General features: G+C 34.8%; 1 long non-coding RNA gene across 1 annotated transcript; it reads left to right on the top strand.

Moving 5' to 3' along the window:
- The first annotated feature begins 5,883 nt into the window (after positions 1-5,883).
- LOC118766157 lies at positions 5,884-17,323 on the top strand. Its single transcript, XR_005002066.1, has 4 exons — positions 5,884-5,896; positions 6,663-6,678; positions 12,611-12,613; positions 17,263-17,323. It is a non-coding gene; the product is annotated as an uncharacterized LOC118766157 (long non-coding RNA).
- The last annotated feature ends 292 nt before the right edge of the window (positions 17,324-17,615 follow it).

The raw sequence follows: 17,615 nt of genomic DNA, 5'->3' as shown, positions 1-17,615 counted from the left end.
GTCATTTAGCAAATTAATTTGATGAAGCAAAACGGTATCCATTATCATACAATGAATATTGTTTTAGTAGAGAGCCATTATCCTTATAATCATTATTATCATCATTATTTGGGTCTTGCCTTGCAGAAATGCTACAATATCACTATATATTCCTAAAGAATATATTAACATTTATTCTGTTTCTGAGTTGAAATTTGACTGAAATCAGTTTTAATTTTCAGCCTTCAGAGTCAATATAATATGTACCAACACATCCAATTGATGGATTCATTTGAATATATTCCCCTAAATTGAGAAAACATTGTCATCATACTTTTCACTATTTCTTTGTCATTATTGTCTTTACCAACATTTCCATTACCACCAGTACTACAGCCCCACAACTACTACAACCACATCAATTACCATTATCATCATCATCATCATCATCATTTTGTGACCTTTGCTATTACAGGCCTCATAATTCTTCTTCAGAGCTCATAATTCTGCATTAATACACCTCACCAAAGACTTGTATTTCATATCACAGATCTTTAGTGATGGTATCTGGATAAAAGAGCTTGCAACTTTTCCAACCAGCTAGCTGAGATTACCAAAGGTCAAATATGAGGCCAGCTGAGGTCACCAAATGTCAAATGATGATGTTACAGTTAATTTTTTATTTAAAGTAGTTCCCAGCAAATTGTACTCTATATTGCCTTGCCATTTATGAGATGAGGGCTAAAGTTCAATAAATTTGTGTTAGTCTTAGATGTGTTTTCCATGAAAGATTTTGTTACAACTTTCTAATAATTTTTGAAGCTTAACCCTTTAGCATCTAATCTGGTCATATCTGGCCTGAATATTTTACCTATTTTAAGTTAAAACTGATCAGATCCAACCTCTCACACTTACCCTACAATGTCATTCTAAAAATATACAAACACACCATTGAAATCTTGAAGCTACGAGACAATGCATGACTGGTGTCCTATCTTGGTGGAAGTTCATACACCACAGAATCCAGGAAATTGGCCCTATGACCCTATGGCACAGAAAAGACTTTTTGATATATATATATACTAGCAGTATCGCCCGGCGTTGCTTGGGTTTGTAAGGGAAATAACTATAAAGCATTTTTAGAGAGTTATAGCCAAAAAATAGAAAAAAATGGAAAAAAAATTATGAGAGTTAAAAAGGTCGAGTTGCGTCCCCTAGACAGTCTGTGGTTTGTGTTTCTGATTCTCGACCCCATGTCGAATTTATCAATTTTTTTCAGAACTGGGGGAACTTTTCAAAATTTTCGCTGCGTTAGTTTTGAATTATGACATTGGGCTATGTGTGTGTCAAGTTTCATCAGAATCGGTTGAAAGCCATGGTCAGGGTGAGGGTACAATCTGACAGACACACAGACACACACACAGACAAACTGCCGTTTATATATAGAGAGATATATAGGATATTGGAAATCTTTTGGTATTATATATTCACCATTACATGTGTTTCATTTGCTAATAGGAATTACAAAGTTTTACATGATAGATAGACATGTAAGGAACTTCAATGGATACAAATTCTTCAGACAGAGAAATTAAATAATACAGATTTTATGTTTGGATGAAGTGTTTATAATAATCAGGAGCAACACTGACAACTCTGACAAAGAAAGGATATAAATATATATATATATATGTGTGTGTGTGTGTGCAGGAGTGGCTGTGTGGTAAGTAGCTTGCTAACTAACCACATGGTTCCGGGTTCAGTCCCACTGCGTGGCATCTTGGGCACCACCACCACCACCGCTACCATCATAACTACTTTCACCACAACTCCCACTACAACTTCAATCACCATAACAACCAGCATCACAACAACCACCACCATAACCACTAAAACCACCACAACCACTACTGTCCACCACCATCACCACCAACTACACAACCACTACTACCATCACTATCACCACTGCAGCCATCATACCTTCCACACCACTGCAATCAACACTACAACAACCAACACCACTGCAACTACAATCACCACTATCACCACCACAACCAACAACAACAACAACAACATCATACATTACTGCTACTACTACTGACATCACCACCACCACCACCAACATACCACTACGCTGTTCAAGAATTTGGACCTTGAGATCTCCATTTCCAGCGACTTCGAGGGCCACCTCCCAGTGGTGTTGGGCATCAACAAAGAGCCCTTGACTACAACAAGACGACCAAAGTTTTTGTTTTTTTCCAAGGTCTGGGGTCTCCCGCCCCTAAGCCCTAGACCATCACCTAATCACCCTTATCTGTCTTGTTGCTTAACAACAACAACAACATACCACTACCACCAACAACAACAACACCACAACCAACAACACCTCCACTACCAACACCAACACTGTTACCAACACTACCACTGCTACCAACACCACCATCATGATCAACACCACTACCACCAACAACATCATTAGTGCTACAACAATGACCAGTTCCGCTATCAACATTGCCACCACCACCACCACCATCATCACTACCATTATGACCATGCTATTAAATCAAGTGCCACCACCACCACTATTACCACCACCATCATCATCATCACCTTTAGTTATTCTCACCTCACAGTCGTTGCTATACTTTCAACTACTATCACTCAACATGCTTAAAATCTACCTGCAAAGCAGCACCCAGATCCTCACAGCAAGATTGCAATTCACATATTTCAAATATTCATAAAGACATCCAAACTTCCATATTTCCATAACCACACTATTTATGCTTGTACAACCATCCAACCCCAAACCGTAAAAACTATAAAACTGGATATAAAAATAGCGAAATTTATCAAAATTGATTTTTTATTCTTTTCTTTTTTTTTTTTTTTTTCATTCTGTAACAATATATCAATTTTTCAATATTTAAGCATAAATTAGACAGGTCTGCTGCTAACATTCAGAGCCATATCAACTGTTGCAACATTAGGACAAGGGACATGCCCATTGTATTTATATAATGAGTGCAGACCAGGCTGCATAGTTGAGAAGTTTGGTTCTTGACTACATTGTTCCAGGTTCAGTCTCAAGTGTCGTATACTGTAGCCCCTGGGTAACCAAAGACTTGTTAGTAAATTCCACTGGGGGAAACCGAAAATCACCTGTGGTGTGTGTATGTATGTATGTATGTATGTATTCATATATATACATACACACATACATGCATGCATGCATGTATGTATGTATGTATAAAACAGAACAGGAAATTGGAAATTTTGGGGTATTATTTTCCTGTTTAACTGCAAATATTTCCATAATTCTCAATTTTTTGTATGCATTTTGAACACGCAACAACGACTGAGACTACATATTGGATTGTAATAACAGAATAAGCAGATGTGCTTCAACAGGAAACAGCTGGGATTTACCCTAGCTACCTACATAGTATGTATGTTTATATATATATATATATATTTATCATTTAATAGATATAATACATGTTATTATGTGCTACTAATAGTTTCATATGTTGAAAAATACCTCAAAAATGTTCATCAGGCACAAATCACATACCATAATGAACTAAAAATTGAATAAGAAAAGAAATACCAGAAGCTGAGAAGGAAGCAAATAGAAAATGTAGAAGGTTAAAAAACAGAAAATGAAAAATGGAGAAGGAAAAAGTAAAAATTAAATTATATATGTTTGTGTGTATGTATGAATATATATATATATATATATATATATATATATATAATATATATATATATATATATAATATATATATATATATATGTATATATATATATATATATATATATATATATATATTTATATAAATATCTATAAACACATCATCATCTTTATTGATTTAACATCACTTTTTCATGATCACATGGATTGCAATATGTGAAGAAATATTTCACTTGATTCAATATATAAGTTAGTGTTAACATTCTAATCAAGAAGCAATATAGAATTGACTAGAAATATATTCAGCATCGAGAATATTCTATTAGTCAATGTTTAATATTGATTAAAAATATTGGCACAAGGGTAGCAAGTGAGGAGAAGAGGTTAAGTTGATTACATCAACCCCAGTGTTCAACTGGTACTTATCTTATCAACCCTGAAAGGATGAAATGCAAAAATCAACCTCAGTGGAATTTGAACTCAGAATGTAAAGATGCACAAAATACCTGCTTAGCATTTTGCCCAGCATGCTAATGATTCTGCCAGCTTGCTGCCTTTTATCAATATTTAATATTATCATTTCTTCTGACAAGTCATTAATTAAGACATGGCTGGGTGATTAAGAAACTTGTTTTACAATCAATCATGAGACCTTGTGTGGTATCTTGGGCAAGTGTCTTTTTACTATAGCCTCAGGCTGCTCCAAGCTTAAAGAGTAAAACTGGTTAGCCAGACGCTTTCGTAGGCTGTCAGAAGGAATATAATTGTAATTCAAAAGATCCAGCTTTGTTACATATTATAACAAGCTGTCTCTGTTTATAGATCATAGGCATCTGAGGAGTACTTGGTAGGTAGTTTAGTTGATCAAACGACTAGAATACTCATTGTATAAAACCAATAGAGATCCATTTTGCAAAAGACAGCTTTGGACATTTTCAGGATTATTGGGTTTTATCTTTACAGGCACAGGTGTGGCTGTGTGGTACGAAGCTTCCCAACCACATGGTTCAACTATAGCTTCAGGTCGACCAAAGTCTTGTGAGTGGATATGTTAAATGAAAACTGAAAGAAGCCCATCGTATAAATATATGTCTGTGCATGCGTGTGTACATGCATGTATTCGTGTTTGAGGATGTCCCCAATCACTGCTGTTGTTGTTGTTAAGCAACAAGACGGGTAAGGGTGATTAGGTAATGGTCTAGGGCTTAGGGTCAGGAGACCTCAGACCTTGGAAAAGAAAAAAAAAACTTTGGTCGTCTTGTTGTAGTCGAGGGCTCTTCGTTGACGCCCAACACCACCGGGAGGTGGCCCTCTAAGTCACTGGAAAAGGAGATCTCCGGGTCCAAATTCTTGGATGGCCCAATCACTGCTTGACAATTGGTGGTGTTGTGTTTACATTCCTGTAATCTAGCAGTTCAGCAAAAGCAACTGATAAAATAAGTATCAGTCTTTAAAAAAAAAAAGTACTGTGGTTGATTCATTCAACAAAACTTTCTTCACAGTGGTGCCCCAGCATGGCCACAGTCTAATGACTGAAACATGGAACAGACAAAAGATAAAAGATAGATGTTTCACAATTATGTGAACTTCAAAATTAATACTCTATTTTGCTGTTGTTGTTGTTGTTATTGTTATTTAATGCCAGGTCAACACTGATTGAGCATGTCTATGAACACACACAATCCTAGTGCTGGCAACTGTGCCACTTAAAAGATATTTTGGAAGAAATTATCAAATGGAGTTGCTACTTTTTTTAAGACGACAGAGTATGGCTGGAAGTAATTTGGCAGCCATTTTAACTGGTTGAGCAGCTGCATAAAGTTTCCCCTTATCATCTCAATTCTGTTTTTGTAATAGCAATTAGCTGATTTTTTCAATATTATTTTATTAATTTAAAAAAATTTTTTATAGTGCATTAAATTTTATAGTGCATCAATAGTACTGCTGGTCACAAGCGACCATTTCTATTGGATCAATCACCATTTTGCTGCATTTATCAGGAATCTTTTATCTTTTAACTGTTTCGATTATTGTGCAGTGGCTATGCTGGGGCATTGTCTTGGAAGATTTAGCTGATCAAATTGACCCCAGCATTCAGTTTTAAGTATGGTCTGGTACTTATTCTCTTGATATTTTGGCAAACCGCTAAGTTAATGGGATATAAGCAAACCAACATTGTTTACCAAGTGTTAGTAGAACAAACACAAATACACACACACATATGTAGTCGTTGGTTATGGGCTATCAGAAAGTTACCATTGGTTTCACATCTATTATTGCCTTTAGCAATATAGGCAACTCATCAGACCTGTTGGCTGGAGGCACATAATCTCTTTACTAAAATATTCTTAGAATGCGCTATTTTTCAAACTTATGGACAAATGGCCAATTATATAAACATATATACATCATCATCATCATCATTGTTCGACCGTGGTCGAGACAATGGAATTTACCATGCTACGCCAGACTTCACGGTCCATCATGGCATTACGGAGGTCCTGTTGCTGGATGCCTATATCCCTGGAGATTACATCAGGGTAGGAGAGTGTGCGCCCTCTGGTATTGCGAGTAGATGGCTTCCAGAGGAGAAGAGTAGAAATTACTTCTTTTTCAGCTCTACAACAATGTCCAGCAAACTGGACCCTCCTACCTTTCACAAGAGATGACACAGGTGGTAGTTTCCCATATATTTGCATTTTGGTTGGATGGCACTTCCACAAGAGAACATATATACAAGGGGATGCTCAAAAGTTCTTTTGAGCAAAAGAAAATGCAAGAGGGTCAGTTAATTATGATTTTACCCAACATATTCCTCTCTTAGATTCACACACTTATTGCAGTGGTCTTTCAGCTTTTCTAAGCCCTGTAAAAGAACTTGGAAAGTTGGTCCTCCAACAAGGCCTTTCACAATACTCTTAAAACAAGGAACTTTTCAGCACCCCATTGTGTGTGTGTAGATATATATATATATATATTATAATAAGAGATATATATATATGTATGTATGTATGTATGTATGTATGTTGTATGTATGTATGTATGCATGTATGCATGTATGTATGTATGTATAACAAAACAAAAATGGGATTAAAAAATTCAGGCAGAAATCAATAAAGCACTGAACTGAATTTGGTGATTTTCTTTCTATATATTTTTGTTATATATGGCAAAATATCATTCCTGAATGGGATTAGGGCCCAGTTGTCTCACCTGTCCATGATGTTCATGTATTTTAATACAAAAACAAAAATGCCAGAAAGACAGGTTGGTTCCTCTCAAATTGTTTGTAAACTCTTAAATATATCTCCTTCTGTATATGTATATATATATATTATATATATACTACCAAACAAACATGATTTTCATTGAACTCCTAATTCTTTTTGTTGAATATTTTCCTAAATACTTTCTTGTAAACTATTTTTAACATTTTCTTATTATAATCAAAGAATGTATATATGTATTTTAATACTTTTGTGACAACCAGTACTCAACACAACAAAGCTTATACAAAGCTTTACATTTTACTTTTGACAATCTTTTTCTAAAAAAGTGAAACCAGTCAAGTGAATAAACATCTTTAAAATTGCATTTTCAAACCTTCTTTCGTATATATATTATCGACTGCACATATTAAATGTATGTTATGCACCAGTATGCTGTTCACCAGTTTCCTGTATAGTATACTTACTAATCATTTCTAAATTTCTCTACCCAAGGTGCTGCACAGTGGAACTGAACATGGACCCATGTAATTGAGAAGCAAATTTCTTACCACACAGCCACTCTTGTGTCAATGGAAGCAACAAGAAATAATCATTAAATTAATCTTGATGTGTCCAGTCATGCCAATAGTGTCTTGGTCAGTTTTGCACAGGAAATTTTTCTTTTGAAGATTTTCCTTGATCTGGGGGATCAGGTTCTGTCAATACTGAGTTTCTAAAAATGGTAGTTAAGGAAAATCCAAAGCAGACTGCATGAAAATTAGCAATGCAGTTCAATTCAAGTCCTACTTAGATCATAAAACACCTTCATGAATGAGAAAAAAATGTTTACACTTAGTCAGTTGGTCCTCCATCATCAAAGAGTTGCCATCTGCTTGTCATAAGCTTGCTATGGAATATTTCCAGAACCTTTCATCACAAGTAATGAAAAGTGGGTTCCCTATAAGCGTGTCCAATGGAAATGACAATTGTTAGCATCCGACGAAAAAGGAAAATCCACTCCCAAACCAAGACTACACCTGAAAAAAAGTCACTCTCTGTGTTTGAGATATGAAGAGTGTCATCTATCATGAAGTGTTAAATCAAAATGAAACAGTTAATATGGAGAAGTATTGTTAACTGGAAGCACTGTATAAAGATTTGAAGAAATTGCACCCAACATTGATCAATCACAAAGGGTTGTTGCTTTTAATGATAATGCAAAACCACATATTGCCCAGGTCACACAGGAAAAGATTACAGCACTAAATATGGAAGTCTTGTTTCATCCTCCTTATTCTCCTCAACTTGCTCCATCTGACTATCATCTTTTTCAGATCATTACAATATTAGTTTGAGGGGAAAACAATTCATTAACCGTTAAGAGGTTAGAAATAATATTGAGTATTCCCTTGCTTCAAAACCTGAAAAATTTTATACCCAAGGAATCAACAAATTGACAAGTAAATGGGATTGTGTTATCAATAATGAAAGGAATATTATCTTGATTAAATGTATCAAGATCAAAAGAAGCATTTGTTTCTTTCTCATCTCGAAATGAGATACAACTTTTTTCCAATCTAATATATGTAGGCATGCCTGCATGCATGTATGTATATATGCATGTATGAATGTATGTATGCATGTATGTAAATATGCATGTATGGAAAATACATGTATGTATGCACAGGCATGTATGTATGTATGAATGTATGTATATTTATATGCATGTATGTATGAAATAGGCTTGAAAACTATGACAGGCAATAAACAGTACAACAGCTGAGGCTTTAGATATATATATATATATATAAATATATATATACGTATATATAACAGCAATATCCTCACACATGACCTCTGGCATCTGCTGATCATAGAAAATTTTGCATAAGATAGCAGTGAGTGAAACAGAAAGTCAATGTATGTTCACACTAGGAAATAAAGATGAATATATAAATCTAGACTAAATAATGAGAAAGTACATTGAATGCTTGAAACACAGACATTTCAGATAGTTTATTGTAGAGTTTTAGTGGTACAATAAAAAAAAATTATAAATCGGTGGATGCGAAATTGTTTTAAAAGGTTAATGGAAAATCTTTATAAATTAGCTATAGTCATGTTTCCTATACATGAGAAAGGAGCTGATTTCCATTTTGCTTTCATATATGTATCTGTATATGCATATGTAGACATACATTTGTGTGTGTATATATATGAGAAGAGAGAGAGGGGTGGACAGATATATAAAATAGATATACATATATATATATATATATACACAAACATATGTATATATATATATATATATATATATATATATATAATATATATATACATATTATATACATATATATATATATATATATATACATATATATATTATATATATATATATATATATATATATACATACATATATATATATACATACATATATATATATATATATATATAACATATATATATATACATGTATAAAGACATGGATACATATATATATATATATATATATATGCGCGTCACACACATGTATATATACATACATACACCATTATCATTATATGTATGTATGTATGTGTATATACATATGTATAGGTATAAAAGTAAATCAGTGGCTTTTTTAAGAGTGTTGTGTAGAGAACATGATTCTAACTGATTTTTAAAGATATTCCATTAACCTTTCATGTCCACAGAACTTTTTTTTTACTTCGTTGTTATTTTACCACTGAAACCATAGACTAAGTTTCTAATGCTCACAAACACACACTTGTCATTACAGCTGCCTCAATGTCCACTTTCCTATGTTTGCATGGGTCAGAATTTGTCAAGGCAAACAATCTATGACTGGTTACCCTTCCTGTTGCCAACCATCACTTGTTTCCAAGCAAGGTAATATTTCCCATGACCAGACAATGTTTTTCATGAAAGACTGGAAATGAAGGATACTGCTATTACATGATATCAAGCTGAGGGGGTTCAAACACACACACACACACACATATATATAGGACTGAAATAGTGACAGAGGACTGCGATATGTTGTGCATTGCTGTACTCAGAAGACCTGCCCACCACAGCAGAATTTAAATCCTAAAACCAAGGGGTCATGTAAAAAGCATTGGTTTGGGTGCCGGCACCATGTAAAAAGCACTGTTGTGGCACCATGTAAAAAGCAGCTGATGAGGGGGCCAAGTATAAATCACCCAGTACACTCTGTGGAGTGGTTGCCATTAGGAAGCGCATCCAGTGATAGAAACCAAGTCAAAATAGACTATGGAACCTGGTGTGGCCTTGCTAATTCCTATCAAGCTGTCCAACTCATGCCAGCATGGAAAACAGACATTAAATGTCGATGATGATGATATACATATGGTAAAACTCTCTCAGATTCCATCTACCAAATCCTCTCACAAGATTTTGGTATATAGTTTTTAAAGTCATTTATAGCTTCAGAATTTCACAGCAGTTGCTCATTCAAGCTATTATTTAGAATTTTTAGAACATAATTTATACAGTAAATATAAGGTAACTAATTTGATAGGATGATTTAATTCACAAGGTTAGAGGAGTGTTTGATAGACAAAAGTATAAAAAAAAACATTAAATTCTAAATATTTAGAGCTAATGGCCACATTGGCTCATGCAAAATTATGTGATAACTTATAAGATAATTATATCTCTAATAACTTGCCCTTTACCTTAACTGTAATTGTTCTACTCCTAATTATTGCCCTATCATGTACAATGTTTAAGTAAAAAGCTATACCAAGCTGAAGTGAACATTCCTGCCTCCTCCTTTTGCTATACTGAACTTACATTAAACTCCTTTGAATCTAGATTTGCTCAAAACAGAACTTTCAAAAAGAGAAAAAAAAGTGAAATTCAGCCACAAATCTTTCCTTCTGGAATTTGAAAAGCTCTAACACACTATTTTATATTGCATGGAAAATCCTATCAAAAGAAAAAATATATAGTTGTTATAGGAAGCTGTAACAGTTGTGCTGCTAATAAAAATTCAAAATAATTGTCCCTAGATTTAAGTTATTGAATAAAGATTCAGAACTTATATTCTAATTGCTAACACTGCAAATTTATAGTTATGAGATTATTTTTTAAACCTTTTGAATTTTCAGTCTATTTGAACAGCTATTTTCTTATATACACTTTCAGTCTAATTTTAAATATAATTTTAAATCATTTAAAAATGAATTTTATGTCATATTAATGAAAAGGGTGTGTTATAACACTATTCCACATATACACAAATAGCCATACCAACAATCCAACATACCTCCATCATCAGCTGTCCCACAGGTATCATTATGGTTTTGACATTTAATCCAGCAGTGTCAACAGCACTAAAAGAAGTGCTGTTTGGGAACAAACATACCAAAAATCAAAACACAACTTTCAAACACATTTACCCTATGTATAAACAGTATTCAATCAAATATAGGCAAGATTAAACATTAACTTTAAAATTAAATTACAACAAGAAACATATAAATCTATGTACATCTGTAGAGGTATTAATAGTAAACCTACAATAACTAAATTATATACTAAATAGCAACCAATCTTTAAGTCCATACAAATAATAATCCCACCAGTCTTCCATATAATGTTATTACATTCTTAAAATCTTACTTTGAAGTGATTCCTCCCTTCCAGGTTAGGCCCAGCCATTTTGAGTGTAATTTGATTGGTAGTGTGTTCATATGTCTATGGATGATATTAGTGCTCTTCAAACTTTTTTCTCTTGTGGTACACTTATATTCTTTTCAAAATTCAGCAGCACACCTGAGCTAAAAACATAACTAAAAGTATAAGGAAAAAGATTATATTCAGGCTAGATGCAACACACTTAGCATCATCTCATGGCACATCAGTGTGCCGTGACATACTGGATGCGGAGCACTGGACTATATTAGACTGCTTGTGTGTGGTTGTTCATGTTGAGGAGGGAGCATGGTCCTCATGTTATTGTTCCAATAGAGTTGCATTTCAATGAAAGTGTATGTGAGATTATTATTTTGGGAAGAGTTTCTCTTTTTTTCTTTTTTTTTATGCCATGCCAAATTTCCAATTTTCCAAAATAATGTGTGCCTTTATCATCAACAGGCAAATCAATATTCAATATTTATATCAATATTCAAAATTTAATTGCAAGTTTAATTCACTTGTTTACTTACACCCTATTCTGAAGTAACACACAACCCACCAAAATAGTGCCATACTCCCACCCAAGTGATATGCACACAGCCCCCTTTCAAAAACACTGCTTCAGAATTTCAGTGTGTTGAAGACTCTTTTATCTTATATATTTTACTTGTTTTAGTCATCGGACTGCAGCCATGCTGGGGCTCTGCTTAGAAGGGTTTAGTTAAACAGGCGCAGGAATGGCTGTGTGGTAAGTAGCTTGCTTACCAACCACATGGTTCCGGGTTCAGTCCCACTGCGTGGCACCTTGAGCAAGTGTCTTCTACTATTGCCTCAGATCGACCAAAGCTTTGTGAGTGGATTTGGTAGACGGAAACTGAAAGCCCATCATATATATATATGTGTATGTATATGTTTGTGTGTCTGTTTGTACCCCCAACATCGCTTGACAACTGATGCTGGTGTGTTTACGTCCCCATCACTTAGCGGTTCAGCAAGAGAGACCAATAGAATAAGTACAAGGCTTACAAAGAATAAGTCCTGGGGTCAATTTGCTCGACTAAAGGCAGTGCTCCAGCTTGGCCACAGTCAAATGATTGAAACAAATAAAAGAATAAAAGACTGATCCCAGTATTTGTTTTTAAGCCTGGCACTTATTCTATCAGTCTCTTTTGTTGAACAGCTAGGTTACAGGGATGTACTAGTTGTCAAGTGGTGGGGAGGGAACACAAACACACGGAAACACACATATGCCCACACACATGCATACATGTATCTAGGATGGGCTTCCACGCAGTTTCTGTCCATCAAATTCTCTTACAAGACACTGGCTGGCCAGGGCTATAGCAGAAGACACTTTTCCAAAGTACTGCATAGTGGGACAGAACCTGAAGCTACATGATTGCAAAGTAAGCTTTTTAACCATACAGCTGTGCCCGCACCTGTATGGACTTACAATGTGTGCCTTACATACACCTCGATATATTATATTAATAAAAATTCTTAGTGAGCATATGAGAACATACACATATTGGTGTGTGTTTTGTTTGTGTAGTTGTTCTTTTTTTCTGAGTATCTTTGTGAGAAGATGTATTGGCTAAATGCAGCTGCTTCAATGTCATGTAACTAATGTTTTCATATTCAGTCACATAAGCAACATGCTAAGTAGTTGTGGATGGTTTTTTGAGTGTAGGTTTTAGTGCAACACATGGATGCATGTAGGCCGATGTGCCTCTTTGTGCATGTGGCTGGAAGTTTGTGAAACATTAATATTTTCTGTAGGTTTTACCTTATGTTATACTTAAAGTCTTCATGTATTTTCAAACTAACTTCAGCTTACTGTTAGTTAAAAAAGAATGTGAACCATCAATAAAATTCCATAAATCCCTTTTGATTTTTATCTCCCTTCCAGGTCTATAGCTGAGTGGTTAAGAAGTTTGCTTCACAACCATATAGTTTCAGGTTCAGTCCCACTGCATAGCACTTTGGACGAGTGTTTTTCCAACAACAGCCTCAAGCTGTCCAAATCTTTGTAAATGAATATGGTAGATAGAAACTGAAAGTTCATTGTTTTTATACACATGCACACCCACATAAATAGATAGATAGATATGCAGTGTGTTTGTATGTTTGTGTGTGTGTGTGTGTGTGTGTGCATATCTGTGTGAGAGGTTTCATAGTTTCCTCATCATATATGTTTGCAATCCACCACAAAAGCATGTCTGGGCTTTTTCTTGTTTGACAGACGGAGATTATGACCTCACTTGGAAACAAGCAAGGGCTGACAATAGGAAGAATCTGGCCATAATAAACTGCACCCCAACATATTCATGCCTGACACATGCAAGCATGAAAAAGATGTTAAAGCAATGAGGATGATGGTGGTGGTGATGGCGATGGTTTAAACCTTTAGATTAATTCAACTCCTTTAGCCTGCCTCTTTCTAAGTGCTTCCCCTACCAAATGCCATATCTAATTTCTACTACATTCAGTTCACGAAACTCATCTACAAAATCTTTTGTTTTTCACACCACCACATTACATGTATTTATATATTTTGTTTATTTTCTACAATCAGTTCCTAGTACTAAAAACTAAACATACCATCCTATTTGAGTGCTGGTAGAACACTGGCTTCATAATAAATAAATAAAGATACTGTTTAATTATGTGTGTGTGTGTGTGTGTGTGTGTTTTAAATTTTATTTCTCATTTCCAGTCATTGCAGCTTAACATTCCATCATCTACAGCAAACATTTATTCCAGAATTTAAGCTTGTCTGCTCCATTATTGTCCTATTTTAATTCTAATAATTTTCCCACTTAATAAAATACTTCATAATTTTCTTTATTCCTTTGTTTATTTTGCTAAAAATTATTATTTTACAATGTTAGAAATTGTTATTTTTTATGGTGGTAATAGTAATTTTGCTTCCTAAAGTTTATTTCTACACTAATATCAATGATTCTTTCTTTCCCATTAATCTTATTTACTGGAATATGCCAATTAGTCTATACATGTGGATTATGCAAGAAGCATTCCAGCCTAAGTTACTTAATGTTTCCTTGTAGCAGGTACGAGCATGGTTGTGTGGTTAAGAAATTGACTTCACACCCATATGACTTCAGGTTCATTTCTACCATACAGCAACTTTGATGAATGTTTTTTTTTTTACCTTAAGCCTGGAGTGATCAAAACACTGTCATTGAATCTGATAGATGGAAATGGAATGTAGCCCATCATGTGTGTGGGTTTGTGTGTATGTGTGTATACATATTATATATATATATATATATATATATATATATATATATATATATATATAATACAAATAATATATATATATATATATATAATATATATATACAAATAATATATATATATATATATATATATATATATATATATATATAATACAAACAATATATAAATATATGCATATATACATACATATATGTACAAACCTATATATATACATGCATATATGGGTACAGGACATCAACAAAATGTTTAACACAATGAGAAACGAAAACATAAAAACAAGAATATAGAAACAAGCTTTTTTTCAAACAACAAAAAAAAACAGAGAAACAAGACATACAACATAAAGAATATTCCCTTTCTTCAGTTGTCCCTGTTTCATCTACTCCACATTACGAAGGCAAGGACAAGATGCAACTTCAATGAAACAGTCCTTCCCGCAAAGCAAATTAAATAAAATTTGGGATTTTTTGCAGAGGGTTAAAGTGGTAACAAGAACAGGACAGTGAAACAATAGATAGATAAAGAGAGAGAGAGAGAGAGAGAGAGAGAGATAGATGCATGTATGTGTGTGTGTGTGTGTACATATGAGTATCTGTGTATGTGCATGAGTATATCATTTATCTTTTACTTGTTTCAGTCATTTAGACTGTGGCCACGCAGGTAGCACCACTTTGAAGAATTTTAATCAAATGAATCCACCCCCATACTTATTTTTTAAAGATTGTTTCTTATTCTATCATTCTCTTTTGCTGAACTGCTAAGTTATGAGAACGTAAACACACTGAGACCAGTTGTCAAGTGGTGGTGGACACATACACAAACACACACACACACAGGGCTTCTTTCAGTTTCTGTCTAACATATCCATTCATGAGGTTTTGGTCAGCCCAAGGTTGCAGTAGAAGACACTTGCTCAAGGTGCAATGCAGTGGGACACTTGCTCAAGGTGCAATGTAGTGAGATTGAACGCAAGACCATGTAGTTGGGAGGCAAACTTCTTACCACATGGCCAAGCTGTGTCACTTTGTCTTGACATCATGCACTAATTGTAAACAAACATCACTGTTATACAAGCAGTGTTGTTCATTTGCAATCTTCTGTGAAAACACGCCCAACGATTGTTGTTCAGCCATTGTACTGTTTCTGTTTGAAGGACTAGGAGAAATATTAGCTTGCTTCAAAATAGGTGTGGGTTAGTAACAAAAAGAACATCCATCCATAGAATATATGCTTCAAAGAAATTTCATCTAACCCTTGGAAGCTGGGGAAAATGGATGTTAAAATGATGATAATTAGGATGAGCCAATGTTGCTGCAAGTGTTGCTATTCTTACTTAGATATGCTCTTCATTACTTATGAACAAAGGCCATAGACAACTTTTCCCCACTGTTCAACTCTGAGCTGCTTTTCCCTTGTGGAGGCGCAATGGCCCAGTGGTTAGGGCAGCGGACTTGCAGTCGAGGGATCGCGGGTTCGAATCTCAGACCGGGCGATGTGTGTGTTTATGAGCGAAACACCTAAGCTCCACGCAGCTCCAGCAGAAGGTAATGGCGAACCTCTGCTGACTCTTTCGCCACAACTTTTTCTCACTCTTTCCTCCTGCATCTTGCAGCTTACCTGCAATGGACCAGCGTCCCATCCAGGTGGGGAACCTATATGCCAAGAAACCGGGAAACCGGCCCTTATGAGCCAGGAATGGCTCGAGAAGGAACAAAAAAAAAAGCTGCTTTTCCCTGAAGGAAGGTCTTCCTTTCCTAGGAAGGCCTTGTTGGTTTTGAATTGTCATCAATGCTTCTGTAACTTTGCCTCTTTTATAGGTAGGGGTGTTGGACTTACACAAACCCATTTTTATCTGTGAGAGAGGTGGTTCATACTAGTCTGGTCTCTATCCTTTGGCCTGTCCAGCATAGGCGACCCTACCAACACCTTGCACTTTGTTGGCATAGCCCTCTCTCTATATATAGTAACATTTTTTGCCCCAATTACATGGCTATTCTATAAAGGATAATGTTACTTCATTTTAACCCTAGGAAAACACCTTTTCCAGCTGGTTAAAGACACACAAGCTGTGTTCTAAAATCTCTAAACGAGATATAAATAGTAACAATATTAGATGGTAACATTTATACATTGTGGGTAGGGATGAGTAACTGCCATCTTTAGCAGGCAGGTGTCCATTACTGATGAAGGGTAAAGACCCAGAAACCATGGTCTATTGGTCTTAGCATATTGGAGGGAAGCAATTCACTTCCTTAATCACAATATATTGAACACAGGTTGTGTGTTGTTAACCAGCTGGGAAAGATGTTTTCCTGGGATTAAAATGCAGTAACATAGTTCTTTATAGAACAGCCATGTTATAGTAGCAAAAAAATGTTACTGTCTAGTGTTGTTACTACTTATATCTCATTTAGAGATTTTAGAACTAGCTATTTTGCTCATATATATATATAGTCAAAATAAGCAACAAGGATATCCAATGTAGTGTAGTACAACTGTTTCATGCTCACTTCATGAGTGATAAAAAATCTACAGATGGAGAAGGACATTCTAATACCATGTTCTTAATGATGAAATTAACCTCTCTGTCTATATACCTACCCTCTTTGTAATGCTGGCAAATGAAATAAGTATAAAAATGTACATTGTCCATTTAATTAAAAAATTCTATATGTGGCTGAAGATTGCTCGACATTTTAAAACTGATGTAATACTTACTGTGTTTAATAAAATGAAGTAGCATGAAACGTTTGTACTACACTACCTCGGATATCCTTGTTGCTTATTTTGACTATAATCATCCCATT

Source organism: Octopus sinensis, linkage group LG15 (genome assembly GCF_006345805.1).
Source record: "Octopus sinensis linkage group LG15, ASM634580v1, whole genome shotgun sequence".
Lineage (NCBI taxonomy): Eukaryota > Metazoa > Mollusca > Cephalopoda > Octopoda > Octopodidae > Octopus > Octopus sinensis.
The sequence above is the reverse complement of the archived record's forward strand: the minus strand, read 5'-3'. Positions and strand labels throughout refer to the sequence as shown.